Raw genomic sequence first — 16,258 nt, forward strand, 5'->3', positions numbered from 1 at the left:
GAGAGTCCTGCCTCCTCAGGGCGCTGTGGAGGCTGAGCAGGGTCTTCCTGCTGGGCTGGAGAGGATTGGCTCTCCTGGTGTCTCTAGGTTTTGAGACAGGTAGGGCATCTTGCTGAAATTGGTAAGTTTCACCTGGCTCAGTGGCCTTTAGACAAGTCATCGGGGCCCTTCTGGGATTCTAGAGAAAATTCAGGAGAATCGATATCCGTCCTCAAAGGTCCTTTCTCATCCTCCAAGATCGGTTTTTGACGCTTAGGTTGGGACACAAATCGGTGTGGAGTTCGAACAACCTTAGCAAGCCGCGGATGCTGAGCTAGATCTTTCCTGGGATTCAGGGGTGAGAGGACAAACTTTGCTGCTTCTGAACTCTCACTATCTAGATGCGGAACCAGGATTTGAAATGACTGGTGGTCTGCAGCCTGATCTAGGCCCACAGTTTGAATCTTTTGAGTCGAGGAGGCAGAGCCAGGGCCTGATGCTGATCCCGGTCTTGCATCGGAGCCACGTCTGGGAGCCTCTGTGGGCCAGCCAGCTTGACATGCAGATCCGGACGTGCAAGAGCAAAGTGCCCTGGCTCTGGGGGCAGCTCTTGACCCCGGGAATGGAACCAAATTCTCGAGCAATTCCTGTGTTGGGACCAACAGCTGGGAGGCCGCAGAGGATCCCATGTGGTGAAAGGCCCCCCGGGTCTGCCAGGTCTAGAAGCACAGGTGATGCTGGTGTTGAAAGTGTCTCCTCTTGATACACTGGAGGTTGGGCAATGACCTCTGTAGGTGGCTGTGGAAGCTGAGTTGGGTTCTCGTGCAATGTTGGAGAGTGTTCAACCTCCACAGTGGGTTCTGGAGTTATGGTGAGTGCCAGATGGAAAGGTTGATCTGTGACTCGAGTCAGGTTCGGATGCTGAGCCCAGTGTGCATGTGGATAGGTTACCTCAGGAGGGCTTTGGAGAGGGAGCTGTAGTCTCCTTTAGGGCTGCAGCATGTTCAGCCTGAACGGTGGGTCCTGGAGTGCTGGTCATCTCGAGGTCCAAGGGTTGAAATGTGATAATGGGCAACTTTGGATTCTGAGCTTGATCCTGACTTGGTTTGTGTTGGAACTGTCATCTCATCATGCATTGGAGGTGGAGCTGCCACGTCCATAGGGGGCTCTGGAGGCTGGGCCGGGGCCATCTGCTGGGTGGGGGAGGATTCCACCAGCCCAGAGGACTCTGCGGGCCGACCTGGGACCTCGTGCAGAACTGGAGGAGCTTCTGCCTCCTTGGCGGGACCTGGAGGCTGAGGAAGGGCCTCTTGGTGGACCAGGGATGAGTCTATGTTTCTCAGGCAGTTCTGCAGGTTAAGATGGCGGTCAGCTGCTGAGGTGGGGAAGGTTCCAACTCAGGTGGATCTGGAGGTGGAGCTGCAGCGTCCTGGGGCACGGGCTCAGGCTCGGGCCCCTGTTCAGGGAGCTCTAGTGGCAGACCTGGGGCCTCCTTTTGGTTCACAGGTGGTTCAACGTCCATAGAGGGCTCTGGTGGCCCAGCAGGGGCCTCCTGTTGGACTGGAGAAGGGCCTGCCTCCTGAAGGTGATCTGGAGTCTGAGATGAGGCCTCTCGCTGGGCTAGATCAGAGTCAACATTTGCAAGGGAAATCTGGAGTATGAACAGCGCGAGGGGATTGGGATGGAGAAAATCCAAGCTGCCCGGCGGGAACCGAAGGCTTCGCAGGGCCCTCCTGCCAGACTGGAGAAGGTTCCACATGGGCACTAGGCTCTGGAGGAGTCACGGTGAGCTCCACATGCACATGCGTAACTGTTGTACTAGGCAGTGTTGAATCATGACCTCTGGAGATAAAAGGCAGACCTAGTGGTGAAAATGTCATCTCGTCCTTCAATGGACTATGAATTGAATCCTCCACGGAGGATGCTGGTGGCTGCGTTGGGTAGTCTTGCTGGACTGCTGGAAGTTCAACAGCCGCAGGGGGCTCTGGAGGCGGAGCTGAGCTCTCTTGCTGGCTGGGGGAAGGTTCCTTAGGAAACTCTTCGGGCTGAGTGAGGGCCTCCTGATGGATTGGTGAATGTCCATGAGTTTCAGAGGGGCTTAGCTGCTGGACTGTTACCTCTTGCTGGTCTTTCAACGTTCCACACTCTTCAGGAGACACTGTGGACTGAGCTGGGGCCTCCGGTGGGGTTGAAGTTTCGACCTCAGCAGTGAGCTCTGGACCCTAGTGGTAACCAAGACATACATAGGTTTAACAGCAACAGTGTGCAGTGCTGGTGGCTGAACTTGATCGTGACCTACAGGGGAAGCTGTTACCTCTTGAGGCTCTAGAGGTTGAGCTACGACTTCATTAGGGAGCTCTAGAGGCTGACCTAGGGCCTCCTGCCGGGTGGCAGAATGTTCCTCCTCCTCAGGGGTCTGTGGAGTTTCGGCCTCAGCCTCCCGCTGGGTAAAAGAGGGTTTCTCCTCCTTAATAGGTGCTGCAGGTCGAACTGAAGCCTCTTGTTGAAAGGAAAAAGGCTCCACCTCTTCAGGAGGCCCTGGAGGCAGAGTTGGCACCTCCTGCTGGGTTGTAGAATGTTCGGCTTCCTGAGTTGGCCATGAGGGCTGAGCTGTGGACTCCTGGCAGACTGGAAAAGTCCCCCCCCTCTGCAGCAGCCTCTACTGTTATGGTAAGCTGCAGCCCTGGGAGGTTAATCTTGGACAAGTTTGAATACTTAGGGTGTTGGTGTCGTGGAGGTAAAACTGTCATCTCGTGATGCTCTGGAGACTGAGCTGGTTGCTCCTGTTGGATTGGACAAGGCTCACTCTCCTCAGGACACCCCAAAGTCTGAGCTGGCTGCTCCTGCTCACTGCAAGAAAGTTCAGCCTCCACAGGGAGGCCTGGACGCCGGGCTGAGGTCTCCTGCTAGCCTGGAGAAGTTTCAGCCCCCGCACGGTAGGCTGTGTGCTTATGGTAATGACCACACCCGCACGTTAGTGGGCTACGTCTGGGCTACAACTGTAACGACGGGCAAGGTATAATCATGAGCTTGGTCCTGACTTGGGGGTTGAACCGTCACCTCATGATGTGGTGGACTTTGAGCTATACTCTTCATAGGGAACTCGGGAGCCTGAGCTGGGGCCTGTTGCTGAACTGGAGAAAGTTCACTCTCCCCAGGAGACCCAGCAGGCTGAACTGGCTGCTCCTGCTGACCGGGAGAAGGTTCCGCCTGCACAGGAAGGGCTGTGGATGTTGAGCTGGGTCCTCCTGCCGTGTTAGAGAAACTTCTACATCCTCCGGGGGCTGTGCAGGTGGATCTGGGAACTGCTGCTGGGTTGGAGAACGTTCTATCTCCTCAGGGGGCTTCGGAGGTTGAGCTGGGGCCTCCCGCTGTGTTAGAGAATGTTCTACCTCCTCTCCGGACTCTACATATGTAGCTGGGGCCTCCTGCTCGGCTGGAGAGAGTCCTGCCTCCTCAGGGCCCTGTGGAGGCTGAGCAGGGTCTTCCTGCTGGGCTGGAGAGGATTGGCTCTCCTGGTGTCTCTAGGTTTTGAGACAGGTAGGGCATCTTGCTGAAATTGGTAAGTTTCACCTGGCTCAGTGGCCTTTAGACAAGTCATCGGGGCCCTTCTGGGATTCTAGAGAAAATTCAGGAGAATCGATATCCGTCCTCAAAGGTCCTTTCTCATCCTCCAAGATCGGTTTTTGACGCTTAGGTTGGGACACAAATCGGTGTGGAGTTCGAACAACCTTAGCAAGCCGCGGATGCTGAGCTAGATCTTTCCTGGGATTCAGGGGTGAGAGGACAAACTTTGCTGCTTCTGAACTCTCACTATCTAGATGCGGAACCAGGATTTGAAATGACTGGTGGTCTGCAGCCTGATCTAGGCCCACAGTTTGAATCTTTTGAGTCGAGGAGGCAGAGCCAGGGCCTGATGCTGATCCCGGTCTTGCATCGGAGCCACGTCTGGGAGCCTCTGTGGGCCAGCCAGCTTGACATGCAGATCCGGACGTGCAAGAGCAAAGTGCCCTGGCTCTGGGGGCAGCTCTTGACCCCGGGAATGGAACCAAATTCTCGAGCAATTCCTGTGTTGGGACCAACAGCTGGGAGGCCGCAGAGGATCCCATGTGGTGAAAGGCCCCCCGGGTCTGCCAGGTCTAGAAGCACAGGTGATGCTGGTGTTGAAAGTGTCTCCTCTTGATACACTGGAGGTTGGGCTATGACCTCTGTAGGTGGCTGTGGAAGCTGAGTTGGGTTCTCGTGCAATGTTGGAGAGTGTTCAACCTCCACAGTGGGTTCTGGAGTTATGGTGAGTGCCAGATGGAAAGGTTGATCTGTGACTCGAGTCAGGTTCGGATGCTGAGCCCAGTGTGCATGTGGATAGGTTACCTCAGGAGGGCTTTGGAGAGGGAGCTGTAGTCTCCTTTAGGGCTGCAGCATGTTCAGCCTGAACGGTGGGTCCTGGAGTGCTGGTCATCTCGAGGTCCAAGGGTTGAAATGTGATAATGGGCAACTTTGGATTCTGAGCTTGATCCTGACTTGGTTTGTGTTGGAACTGTCATCTCATCATGCATTGGAGGTGGAGCTGCCACGTCCATAGGGGGCTCTGGAGGCTGGGCCGGGGCCATCTGCTGGGTGGGGGAGGATTCCACCAGCCCAGGGGACTCTGCGGGCCGAGCTGGGACCTCGTGCAGAACTGGAGGAGCTTCTGCCTCCTTGGCGGGACCTGGAGGCTGAGGAAGGGCCTCTTGGTGGACCAGGGATGAGTCTATGTTTCTCAGGCAGTTCTGCAGGTTAAGATGGCAGTCAGCTGCTGAGGTGGGGAAGGTTCCAACTCAGGTGGATCTGGAGGTGGAGCTGCAGCGTCCTGGGGCACGGGCTCAGGCTCGGGCCCCTGTTCAGGGAGCTCTAGTGGCAGACCTGGGGCCTCCTTTTGGTTCACAGGTGGTTCAACGTCCATAGAGGGCTCTGGTGGCCCAGCAGGGGCCTCCTGTTGGACTGGAGAAGGGCCTGCCTCCTGAAGGTGATCTGGAGTCTGAGATGAGGCCTCTCGCTGGGCTAGATCAGAGTCAACATTTGCAAGGGAAATCTGGAGTATGAACAGCGCGAGGGGATTGGGATGGAGAAAATCCAAGCTGCCCGGCGGGAACCGAAGGCTTCGCAGGGCCCTCCTGCCAGACTGGAGAAGGTTCCACATGGGCACTAGGCTCTGGAGGAGTCACGGTGAGCTCCACATGCACATGCGTAACTGTTGTACTAGGCAGTGTTGAATCATGACCTCTGGAGATAAAAGGCAGACCTAGTGGTGAAAATGTCATCTCGTCCTTCAATGGACTATGAATTGAATCCTCCACGGAGGATGCTGGTGGCTGCGTTGGGTAGTCTTGCTGGACTGCTGGAAGTTCAACAGCCGCAGGGGGCTCTGGAGGCGGAGCTGAGCTCTCTTGCTGGCTGGGGGAAGGTTCCTTAGGAAACTCTTCGGGCTGAGTGAGGGCCTCCTGATGGATTGGTGAATGTCCATGAGTTTCAGAGGGGCTTAGCTGCTGGACTGTTACCTCTTGCTGGTCTTTCAACGTTCCACACTCTTCAGGAGACACTGTGGACTGAGCTGGGGCCTCCGGTGGGGTTGAAGTTTCGACCTCAGCAGTGAGCTCTGGACCCTAGTGGTAACCAAGACATACATAGGTTTAACAGCAACAGTGTGCAGTGCTGGTGGCTGAACTTGATCGTGACCTACAGGGGAAGCTGTTACCTCTTGAGGCTCTAGAGGTTGAGCTACGACTTCATTAGGGAGCTCTAGAGGCTGACCTAGGGCCTCCTGCCGGGTGGCAGAATGTTCCTCCTCCTCAGGGGTCTGTGGAGTTTCGGCCTCAGCCTCCCGCTGGGTAAAAGAGGGTTTCTCCTCCTTAATAGGTGCTGCAGGTCGAACTGAAGCCTCTTGTTGAAAGGAAAAAGGCTCCACCTCTTCAGGAGGCCCTGGAGGCAGAGTTGGCACCTCCTGCTGGGTTGTAGAATGTTCGGCTTCCTGAGTTGGCCATGAGGGCTGAGCTGTGGACTCCTGGCAGACTGGAAAAGTCCCCCCCCTCTGCAGCAGCCTCTACTGTTATGGTAAGCTGCAGCCCTGGGAGGTTAATCTTGGACAAGTTTGAATACTTAGGGTGTTGGTGTCGTGGAGGTAAAACTGTCATCTCGTGATGCTCTGGAGACTGAGCTGGTTGCTCCTGTTGGATTGGACAAGGCTCACTCTCCTCAGGACACCCCAAAGTCTGAGCTGGCTGCTCCTGCTCACTGCAAGAAAGTTCAGCCTCCACAGGGAGGCCTGGACGCCGGGCTGAGGTCTCCTGCTAGCCTGGAGAAGTTTCAGCCCCCGCACGGTAGGCTGTGTGCTTATGGTAATGACCACACCCGCACGTTAGTGGGCTACGTCTGGGCTACAACTGTAACGACGGGCAAGGTATAATCATGAGCTTGGTCCTGACTTGGGGGTTGAACCGTCACCTCATGATGTGGTGGACTTTGAGCTATACTCTTCATAGGGAACTCGGGAGCCTGAGCTGGGGCCTGTTGCTGAACTGGAGAAAGTTCACTCTCCCCAGGAGACCCAGCAGGCTGAACTGGCTGCTCCTGCTGACCGGGAGAAGGTTCCGCCTGCACAGGAAGGGCTGTGGATGTTGAGCTGGGTCCTCCTGCCGTGTTAGAGAAACTTCTACATCCTCTGGGGGCTGTGCAGGTGGATCTGGGAACTGCTGCTGGGTTGGAGAACGTTCTATCTCCTCAGGGGGCTTCGGAGGTTGAGCTGGGGCCTCCCGCTGTGTTAGAGAATGTTCTACCTCCTCTCCGGACTCTACATATGTAGCTGGGGCCTCCTGCTCGGCTGGAGAGAGTCCTGCCTCCTCAGGGCCCTGTGGAGGCTGAGCAGGGTCTTCCTGCTGGGCTGGAGAGGATTGGCTCTCCTGGTGTCTCTAGGTTTTGAGACAGGTAGGGCATCTTGCTGAAATTGGTAAGTTTCACCTGGCTCAGTGGCCTTTAGACAAGTCATCGGGGCCCTTCTGGGATTCTAGAGAAAATTCAGGAGAATCGATATCCGTCCTCAAAGGTCCTTTCTCATCCTCCAAGATCGGTTTTTGACGCTTAGGTTGGGACACAAATCGGTGTGGAGTTCGAACAACCTTAGCAAGCCGCGGATGCTGAGCTAGATCTTTCCTGGGATTCAGGGGTGAGAGGACAAACTTTGCTGCTTCTGAACTCTCACTATCTAGATGCGGAACCAGGATTTGAAATGACTGGTGGTCTGCAGCCTGATCTAGGCCCACAGTTTGAATCTTTTGAGTCGAGGAGGCAGAGCCAGGGCCTGATGCTGATCCCGGTCTTGCATCGGAGCCACGTCTGGGAGCCTCTGTGGGCCAGCCAGCTTGACATGCAGATCCGGACGTGCAAGAGCAAAGTGCCCTGGCTCTGGGGGCAGCTCTTGACCCCGGGAATGGAACCAAATTCTCGAGCAATTCCTGTGTTGGGACCAACAGCTGGGAGGCCGCAGAGGATCCCATGTGGTGAAAGGCCCCCCGGGTCTGCCAGGTCTAGAAGCACAGGTGATGCTGGTGTTGAAAGTGTCTCCTCTTGATACACTGGAGGTTGGGCTATGACCTCTGTAGGTGGCTGTGGAAGCTGAGTTGGGTTCTCGTGCAATGTTGGAGAGTGTTCAACCTCCACAGTGGGTTCTGGAGTTATGGTGAGTGCCAGATGGAAAGGTTGATCTGTGACTCGAGTCAGGTTCGGATGCTGAGCCCAGTGTGCATGTGGATAGGTTACCTCAGGAGGGCTTTGGAGAGGGAGCTGTAGTATCCTTTAGGGCTGCAGCATGTTCAGCCTGAACGGTGGGTCCTGGAGTGCTGGTCATCTCGAGGTCCAAGGGTTGAAATGTGATAATGGGCAACTTTGGATTCTGAGCTTGATCCTGACTTGGTTTGTGTTGGAACTGTCATCTCATCATGCATTGGAGGTGGAGCTGCCACGTCCATAGGGGGCTCTGGAGGCTGGGCCGGGGCCATCTGCTGGGTGGGGGAGGATTCCACCAGCCCAGGGGACTCTGCGGGCCGAGCTGGGACCTCGTGCAGAACTGGAGGAGCTTCTGCCTCCTTGGCGGGACCTGGAGGCTGAGGAAGGGCCTCTTGGTGGACCAGGGATGAGTCTATGTTTCTCAGGCAGTTCTGCAGGTTAAGATGGCAGTCAGCTGCTGAGGTGGGGAAGGTTCCAACTCAGGTGGATCTGGAGGTGGAGCTGCAGCGTCCTGGGGCACGGGCTCAGGCTCGGGCCCCTGTTCAGGGAGCTCTAGTGGCAGACCTGGGGCCTCCTTTTGGTTCACAGGTGGTTCAACGTCCATAGAGGGCTCTGGTGGCCCAGCAGGGGCCTCCTGTTGGACTGGAGAAGGGCCTGCCTCCTGAAGGTGATCTGGAGTCTGAGATGAGGCCTCTCGCTGGGCTAGATCAGAGTCAACATTTGCAAGGGAAATCTGGAGTATGAACAGCGCGAGGGGATTGGGATGGAGAAAATCCAAGCTGCCCGGCGGGAACCGAAGGCTTCGCAGGGCCCTCCTGCCAGACTGGAGAAGGTTCCACATGGGCACTAGGCTCTGGAGGAGTCACGGTGAGCTCCACATGCACATGCGTAACTGTTGTACTAGGCAGTGTTGAATCATGACCTCTGGAGATAAAAGGCAGACCTAGTGGTGAAAATGTCATCTCGTCCTTCAATGGACTATGAATTGAATCCTCCACGGAGGATGCTGGTGGCTGCGTTGGGTAGTCTTGCTGGACTGCTGGAAGTTCAACAGCCGCAGGGGGCTCTGGAGGCGGAGCTGAGCTCTCTTGCTGGCTGGGGGAAGGTTCCTTAGGAAACTCTTCGGGCTGAGTGAGGGCCTCCTGATGGATTGGTGAATGTCCATGAGTTTCAGAGGGGCTTAGCTGCTGGACTGTTACCTCTTGCTGGTCTTTCAACGTTCCACACTCTTCAGGAGACACTGTGGACTGAGCTGGGGCCTCCGGTGGGGTTGAAGTTTCGACCTCAGCAGTGAGCTCTGGACCCTAGTGGTAACCAAGACATACATAGGTTTAACAGCAACAGTGTGCAGTGCTGGTGGCTGAACTTGATCGTGACCTACAGGGGAAGCTGTTACCTCTTGAGGCTCTAGAGGTTGAGCTACGACTTCATTAGGGAGCTCTAGAGGCTGACCTAGGGCCTCCTGCCGGGTGGCAGAATGTTCCTCCTCCTCAGGGGTCTGTGGAGTTTCGGCCTCAGCCTCCCGCTGGGTAAAAGAGGGTTTCTCCTCCTTAATAGGTGCTGCAGGTCGAACTGAAGCCTCTTGTTGAAAGGAAAAAGGCTCCACCTCTTCAGGAGGCCCTGGAGGCAGAGTTGGCACCTCCTGCTGGGTTGTAGAATGTTCGGCTTCCTGAGTTGGCCATGAGGGCTGAGCTGTGGACTCCTGGCAGACTGGAAAAGTCCCCCCCCTCTGCAGCAGCCTCTACTGTTATGGTAAGCTGCAGCCCTGGGAGGTTAATCTTGGACAAGTTTGAATACTTAGGGTGTTGGTGTCGTGGAGGTAAAACTGTCATCTCGTGATGCTCTGGAGACTGAGCTGGTTGCTCCTGTTGGATTGGACAAGGCTCACTCTCCTCAGGACACCCCAAAGTCTGAGCTGGCTGCTCCTGCTCACTGCAAGAAAGTTCAGCCTCCACAGGGAGGCCTGGACGCCGGGCTGAGGTCTCCTGCTAGCCTGGAGAAGTTTCAGCCCCCGCACGGTAGGCTGTGTGCTTATGGTAATGACCACACCCGCACGTTAGTGGGCTACGTCTGGGCTACAACTGTAACGACGGGCAAGGTATAATCATGAGCTTGGTCCTGACTTGGGGGTTGAACCGTCACCTCATGATGTGGTGGACTTTGAGCTATACTCTTCATAGGGAACTCGGGAGCCTGAGCTGGGGCCTGTTGCTGAACTGGAGAAAGTTCACTCTCCCCAGGAGACCCAGCAGGCTGAACTGGCTGCTCCTGCTGACCGGGAGAAGGTTCCGCCTGCACAGGAAGGGCTGTGGATGTTGAGCTGGGTCCTCCTGCCGTGTTAGAGAAACTTCTACATCCTCTGGGGGCTGTGCAGGTGGATCTGGGAACTGCTGCTGGGTTGGAGAACGTTCTATCTCCTCAGGGGGCTTCGGAGGTTGAGCTGGGGCCTCCCGCTGTGTTAGAGAATGTTCTACCTCCTCTCCGGACTCTACATATGTAGCTGGGGCCTCCTGCTCGGCTGGAGAGAGTCCTGCCTCCTCAGGGCCCTGTGGAGGCTGAGCAGGGTCTTCCTGCTGGGCTGGAGAGGATTGGCTCTCCTGGTGTCTCTAGGTTTTGAGACAGGTAGGGCATCTTGCTGAAATTGGTAAGTTTCACCTGGCTCAGTGGCCTTTAGACAAGTCATCGGGGCCCTTCTGGGATTCTAGAGAAAATTCAGGAGAATCGATATCCGTCCTCAAAGGTCCTTTCTCATCCTCCAAGATCGGTTTTTGACGCTTAGGTTGGGACACAAATCGGTGTGGAGTTCGAACAACCTTAGCAAGCCGCGGATGCTGAGCTAGATCTTTCCTGGGATTCAGGGGTGAGAGGACAAACTTTGCTGCTTCTGAACTCTCACTATCTAGATGCGGAACCAGGATTTGAAATGACTGGTGGTCTGCAGCCTGATCTAGGCCCACAGTTTGAATCTTTTGAGTCGAGGAGGCAGAGCCAGGGCCTGATGCTGATCCCGGTCTTGCATCGGAGCCACGTCTGGGAGCCTCTGTGGGCCAGCCAGCTTGACATGCAGATCCGGACGTGCAAGAGCAAAGTGCCCTGGCTCTGGGGGCAGCTCTTGACCCCGGGAATGGAACCAAATTCTCGAGCAATTCCTGTGTTGGGACCAACAGCTGGGAGGCCGCAGAGGATCCCATGTGGTGAAAGGCCCCCCGGGTCTGCCAGGTCTAGAAGCACAGGTGATGCTGGTGTTGAAAGTGTCTCCTCTTGATACACTGGAGGTTGGGCAATGACCTCTGTAGGTGGCTGTGGAAGCTGAGTTGGGTTCTCGTGCAATGTTGGAGAGTGTTCAACCTCCACAGTGGGTTCTGGAGTTATGGTGAGTGCCAGATGGAAAGGTTGATCTGTGACTCGAGTCAGGTTCGGATGCTGAGCCCAGTGTGCATGTGGATAGGTTACCTCAGGAGGGCTTTGGAGAGGGAGCTGTAGTCTCCTTTAGGGCTGCAGCATGTTCAGCCTGAACGGTGGGTCCTGGAGTGCTGGTCATCTCGAGGTCCAAGGGTTGAAATGTGATAATGGGCAACTTTGGATTCTGAGCTTGATCCTGACTTGGTTTGTGTTGGAACTGTCATCTCATCATGCATTGGAGGTGGAGCTGCCACGTCCATAGGGGGCTCTGGAGGCTGGGCCGGGGCCATCTGCTGGGTGGGGGAGGATTCCACCAGCCCAGGGGACTCTGCGGGCCGACCTGGGACCTCGTGCAGAACTGGAGGAGCTTCTGCCTCCTTGGCGGGACCTGGAGGCTGAGGAAGGGCCTCTTGGTGGACCAGGGATGAGTCTATGTTTCTCAGGCAGTTCTGCAGGTTAAGATGGCGGTCAGCTGCTGAGGTGGGGAAGGTTCCAACTCAGGTGGATCTGGAGGTGGAGCTGCAGCGTCCTGGGGCACGGGCTCAGGCTCGGGCCCCTGTTCAGGGAGCTCTAGTGGCAGACCTGGGGCCTCCTTTTGGTTCACAGGTGGTTCAACGTCCATAGAGGGCTCTGGTGGCCCAGCAGGGGCCTCCTGTTGGACTGGAGAAGGGCCTGCCTCCTGAAGGTGATCTGGAGTCTGAGATGAGGCCTCTCGCTGGGCTAGATCAGAGTCAACATTTGCAAGGGAAATCTGGAGTATGAACAGCGCGAGGGGATTGGGATGGAGAAAATCCAAGCTGCCCGGCGGGAACCGAAGGCTTCGCAGGGCCCTCCTGCCAGACTGGAGAAGGTTCCACATGGGCACTAGGCTCTGGAGGAGTCACGGTGAGCTCCACATGCACATGCGTAACTGTTGTACTAGGCAGTGTTGAATCATGACCTCTGGAGATAAAAGGCAGACCTAGTGGTGAAAATGTCATCTCGTCCTTCAATGGACTATGAATTGAATCCTCCACGGAGGATGCTGGTGGCTGCGTTGGGTAGTCTTGCTGGACTGCTGGAAGTTCAACAGCCGCAGGGGGCTCTGGAGGCGGAGCTGAGCTCTCTTGCTGGCTGGGGGAAGGTTCCTTAGGAAACTCTTCGGGCTGAGTGAGGGCCTCCTGATGGATTGGTGAATGTCCATGAGTTTCAGAGGGGCTTAGCTGCTGGACTGTTACCTCTTGCTGGTCTTTCAACGTTCCACACTCTTCAGGAGACACTGTGGACTGAGCTGGGGCCTCCGGTGGGGTTGAAGTTTCGACCTCAGCAGTGAGCTCTGGACCCTAGTGGTAACCAAGACATACATAGGTTTAACAGCAACAGTGTGCAGTGCTGGTGGCTGAACTTGATCGTGACCTACAGGGGAAGCTGTTACCTCTTGAGGCTCTAGAGGTTGAGCTACGACTTCATTAGGGAGCTCTAGAGGCTGACCTAGGGCCTCCTGCCGGGTGGCAGAATGTTCCTCCTCCTCAGGGGTCTGTGGAGTTTCGGCCTCAGCCTCCCGCTGGGTAAAAGAGGGTTTCTCCTCCTTAATAGGTGCTGCAGGTCGAACTGAAGCCTCTTGTTGAAAGGAAAAAGGCTCCACCTCTTCAGGAGGCCCTGGAGGCAGAGTTGGCACCTCCTGCTGGGTTGTAGAATGTTCGGCTTCCTGAGTTGGCCATGAGGGCTGAGCTGTGGACTCCTGGCAGACTGGAAAAGTCCCCCCCCTCTGCAGCAGCCTCTACTGTTATGGTAAGCTGCAGCCCTGGGAGGTTAATCTTGGACAAGTTTGAATACTTAGGGTGTTGGTGTCGTGGAGGTAAAACTGTCATCTCGTGATGCTCTGGAGACTGAGCTGGTTGCTCCTGTTGGATTGGACAAGGCTCACTCTCCTCAGGACACCCCAAAGTCTGAGCTGGCTGCTCCTGCTCACTGCAAGAAAGTTCAGCCTCCACAGGGAGGCCTGGACGCCGGGCTGAGGTCTCCTGCTAGCCTGGAGAAGTTTCAGCCCCCGCACGGTAGGCTGTGTGCTTATGGTAATGACCACACCCGCACGTTAGTGGGCTACGTCTGGGCTACAACTGTAACGACGGGCAAGGTATAATCATGAGCTTGGTCCTGACTTGGGGGTTGAACCGTCACCTCATGATGTGGTGGACTTTGAGCTATACTCTTCATAGGGAACTCGGGAGCCTGAGCTGGGGCCTGTTGCTGAACTGGAGAAAGTTCACTCTCCCCAGGAGACCCAGCAGGCTGAACTGGCTGCTCCTGCTGACCGGGAGAAGGTTCCGCCTGCACAGGAAGGGCTGTGGATGTTGAGCTGGGTCCTCCTGCCGTGTTAGAGAAACTTCTACATCCTCCGGGGGCTGTGCAGGTGGATCTGGGAACTGCTGCTGGGTTGGAGAACGTTCTATCTCCTCAGGGGGCTTCGGAGGTTGAGCTGGGGCCTCCCGCTGTGTTAGAGAATGTTCTACCTCCTCTCCGGACTCTGCATATGTAGCTGGGGCCTCCTGCTCGGCTGGAGAGAGTCCTGCCTCCTCAGGGCCCTGTGGAGGCTGAGCAGGGTCTTCCTGCTGGGCTGGAGAGGATTGGCTCTCCTGGTGTCTCTAGGTTTTGAGACAGGTAGGGCATCTTGCTGAAATTGGTAAGTTTCACCTGGCTCAGTGGCCTTTAGACAAGTCATCGGGGCCCTTCTGGGATTCTAGAGAAAATTCAGGAGAATCGATATCCGTCCTCAAAGGTCCTTTCTCATCCTCCAAGATCGGTTTTTGACGCTTAGGTTGGGACACAAATCGGTGTGGAGTTCGAACAACCTTAGCAAGCCGCGGATGCTGAGCTAGATCTTTCCTGGGATTCAGGGGTGAGAGGACAAACTTTGCTGCTTCTGAACTCTCACTATCTAGATGCGGAACCAGGATTTGAAATGACTGGTGGTCTGCAGCCTGATCTAGGCCCACAGTTTGAATCTTTTGAGTCGAGGAGGCAGAGCCAGGGCCTGATGCTGATCCCGGTCTTGCATCGGAGCCACGTCTGGGAGCCTCTGTGGGCCAGCCAGCTTGACATGCAGATCCGGACGTGCAAGAGCAAAGTGCCCTGGCTCTGGGGGCAGCTCTTGACCCCGGGAATGGAACCAAATTCTCGAGCAATTCCTGTGTTGGGACCAACAGCTGGGAGGCCGCAGAGGATCCCATGTGGTGAAAGGCCCCCCGGGTCTGCCAGGTCTAGAAGCACAGGTGATGCTGGTGTTGAAAGTGTCTCCTCTTGATACACTGGAGGTTGGGCAATGACCTCTGTAGGTGGCTGTGGAAGCTGAGTTGGGTTCTCGTGCAATGTTGGAGAGTGTTCAACCTCCACAGTGGGTTCTGGAGTTATGGTGAGTGCCAGATGGAAAGGTTGATCTGTGACTCGAGTCAGGTTCGGATGCTGAGCCCAGTGTGCTTGTGGATAGGTTACCTCAGGAGGGCTTTGGAGAGGGAGCTGTAGTCTCCTTTAGGGCTGCAGCATGTTCAGCCTGAACGGTGGGTCCTGGAGTGCTGGTCGTCTCGAGGTCCAAGGGTTGAAATGTGATAATGGGCAACTTTGGATTCTGAGCTTGATCCTGACTTGGTTTGTGTTGGAACTGTCATCTCATCATGCATTGGAGGTGGAGCTGCCACGTCCATAGGGGGCTCTGGAGGCTGGGCCGGGGCCATCTGCTGGGTGGGGGAGGATTCCACCAGCCCAGGGGACTCTGCGGGCCGAGCTGGGACCTCGTGCAGAACTGGAGGAGCTTCTGCCTCCTTGGCGGGACCTGGAGGCTGAGGAAGGGCCTCTTGGTGGACCAGGGATGAGTCTATGTTTCTCAGGCAGTTCTGCAGGTTAAGATGGCGGTCAGCTGCTGAGGTGGGGAAGGTTCCAACTCAGGTGGATCTGGAGGTGGAGCTGCAGCGTCCTGGGGCACGGGCTCAGGCTCGGGCCCCTGTTCAGGGAGCTCTAGTGGCAGACCTGGGGCCTCCTTTTGGTTCACAGGTGGTTCAACGTCCATAGAGGGCTCTGGTGGCCCAGCAGGGGCCTCCTGTTGGACTGGAGAAGGGCCTGCCTCCTGAAGGTGATCTGGAGTCTGAGATGAGGCCTCTCGCTGGGCTAGATCAGAGTCAACATTTGCAAGGGAAATCTGGAGTATGAACAGCGCGAGGGGATTGGGATGGAGAAAATCCAAGCTGCCCGGCGGGAACCGAAGGCTTCGCAGGGCCCTCCTGCCAGACTGGAGAAGGTTCCACATGGGCACTAGGCTCTGGAGGAGTCACGGTGAGCTCCACATGCACATGCGTAACTGTTGTACTAGGCAGTGTTGAATCATGACCTCTGGAGATAAAAGGCAGACCTAGTGGTGAAAATGTCATCTCGTCCTTCAATGGACTATGAATTGAATCCTCCACGGAGGATGCTGGTGGCTGCGTTGGGTAGTCTTGCTGGACTGCTGGAAGTTCAACAGCCGCAGGGGGCTCTGGAGGCGGAGCTGAGCTCTCTTGCTGGCTGGGGGAAGGTTCCTTAGGAAACTCTTCGGGCTGAGTGAGGGCCTCCTGATGGATTGGTGAATGTCCATGAGTTTCAGAGGGGCTTAGCTGCTGGACTGTTACCTCTTGCTGGTCTTTCAACGTTCCACACTCTTCAGGAGACACTGTGGACTGAGCTGGGGCCTCCGGTGGGGTTGAAGTTTCGACCTCAGCAGTGAGCTCTGGACCCTAGTGGTAACCAAGACATACATAGGTTTAACAGCAACAGTGTGCAGTGCTGGTGGCTGAACTTGATCGTGACCTACAGGGGAAGCTGTTACCTCTTGAGGCTCTAGAGGTTGAGCTACGACTTCATTAGGGAGCTCTAGAGGCTGACCTAGGGCCTCCTGCCGGGTGGCAGAATGTTCCTCCTCCTCAGGGGTCTGTGGAGTTTCGGCCTCAGCCTCCCGCTGGGTAAAAGAGGGTTTCTCCTCCTTAATAGGTGCTGCAGGTCGAACTGAAGCCTCTTGTTGAAAGGAAAAAGGCTCCACCTCTTCAGGAGGCCCTGGAGGCAGAGTTGGCACCTCCTGCTGGGTTGTAGAATGTTCGGCTTCCTGAGTTGGCCA

The sequence above is a fragment of the Cynocephalus volans genome, chromosome 12, assembly GCF_027409185.1.
Source record: "Cynocephalus volans isolate mCynVol1 chromosome 12, mCynVol1.pri, whole genome shotgun sequence".
NCBI lineage: Eukaryota > Metazoa > Chordata > Mammalia > Dermoptera > Cynocephalidae > Cynocephalus > Cynocephalus volans.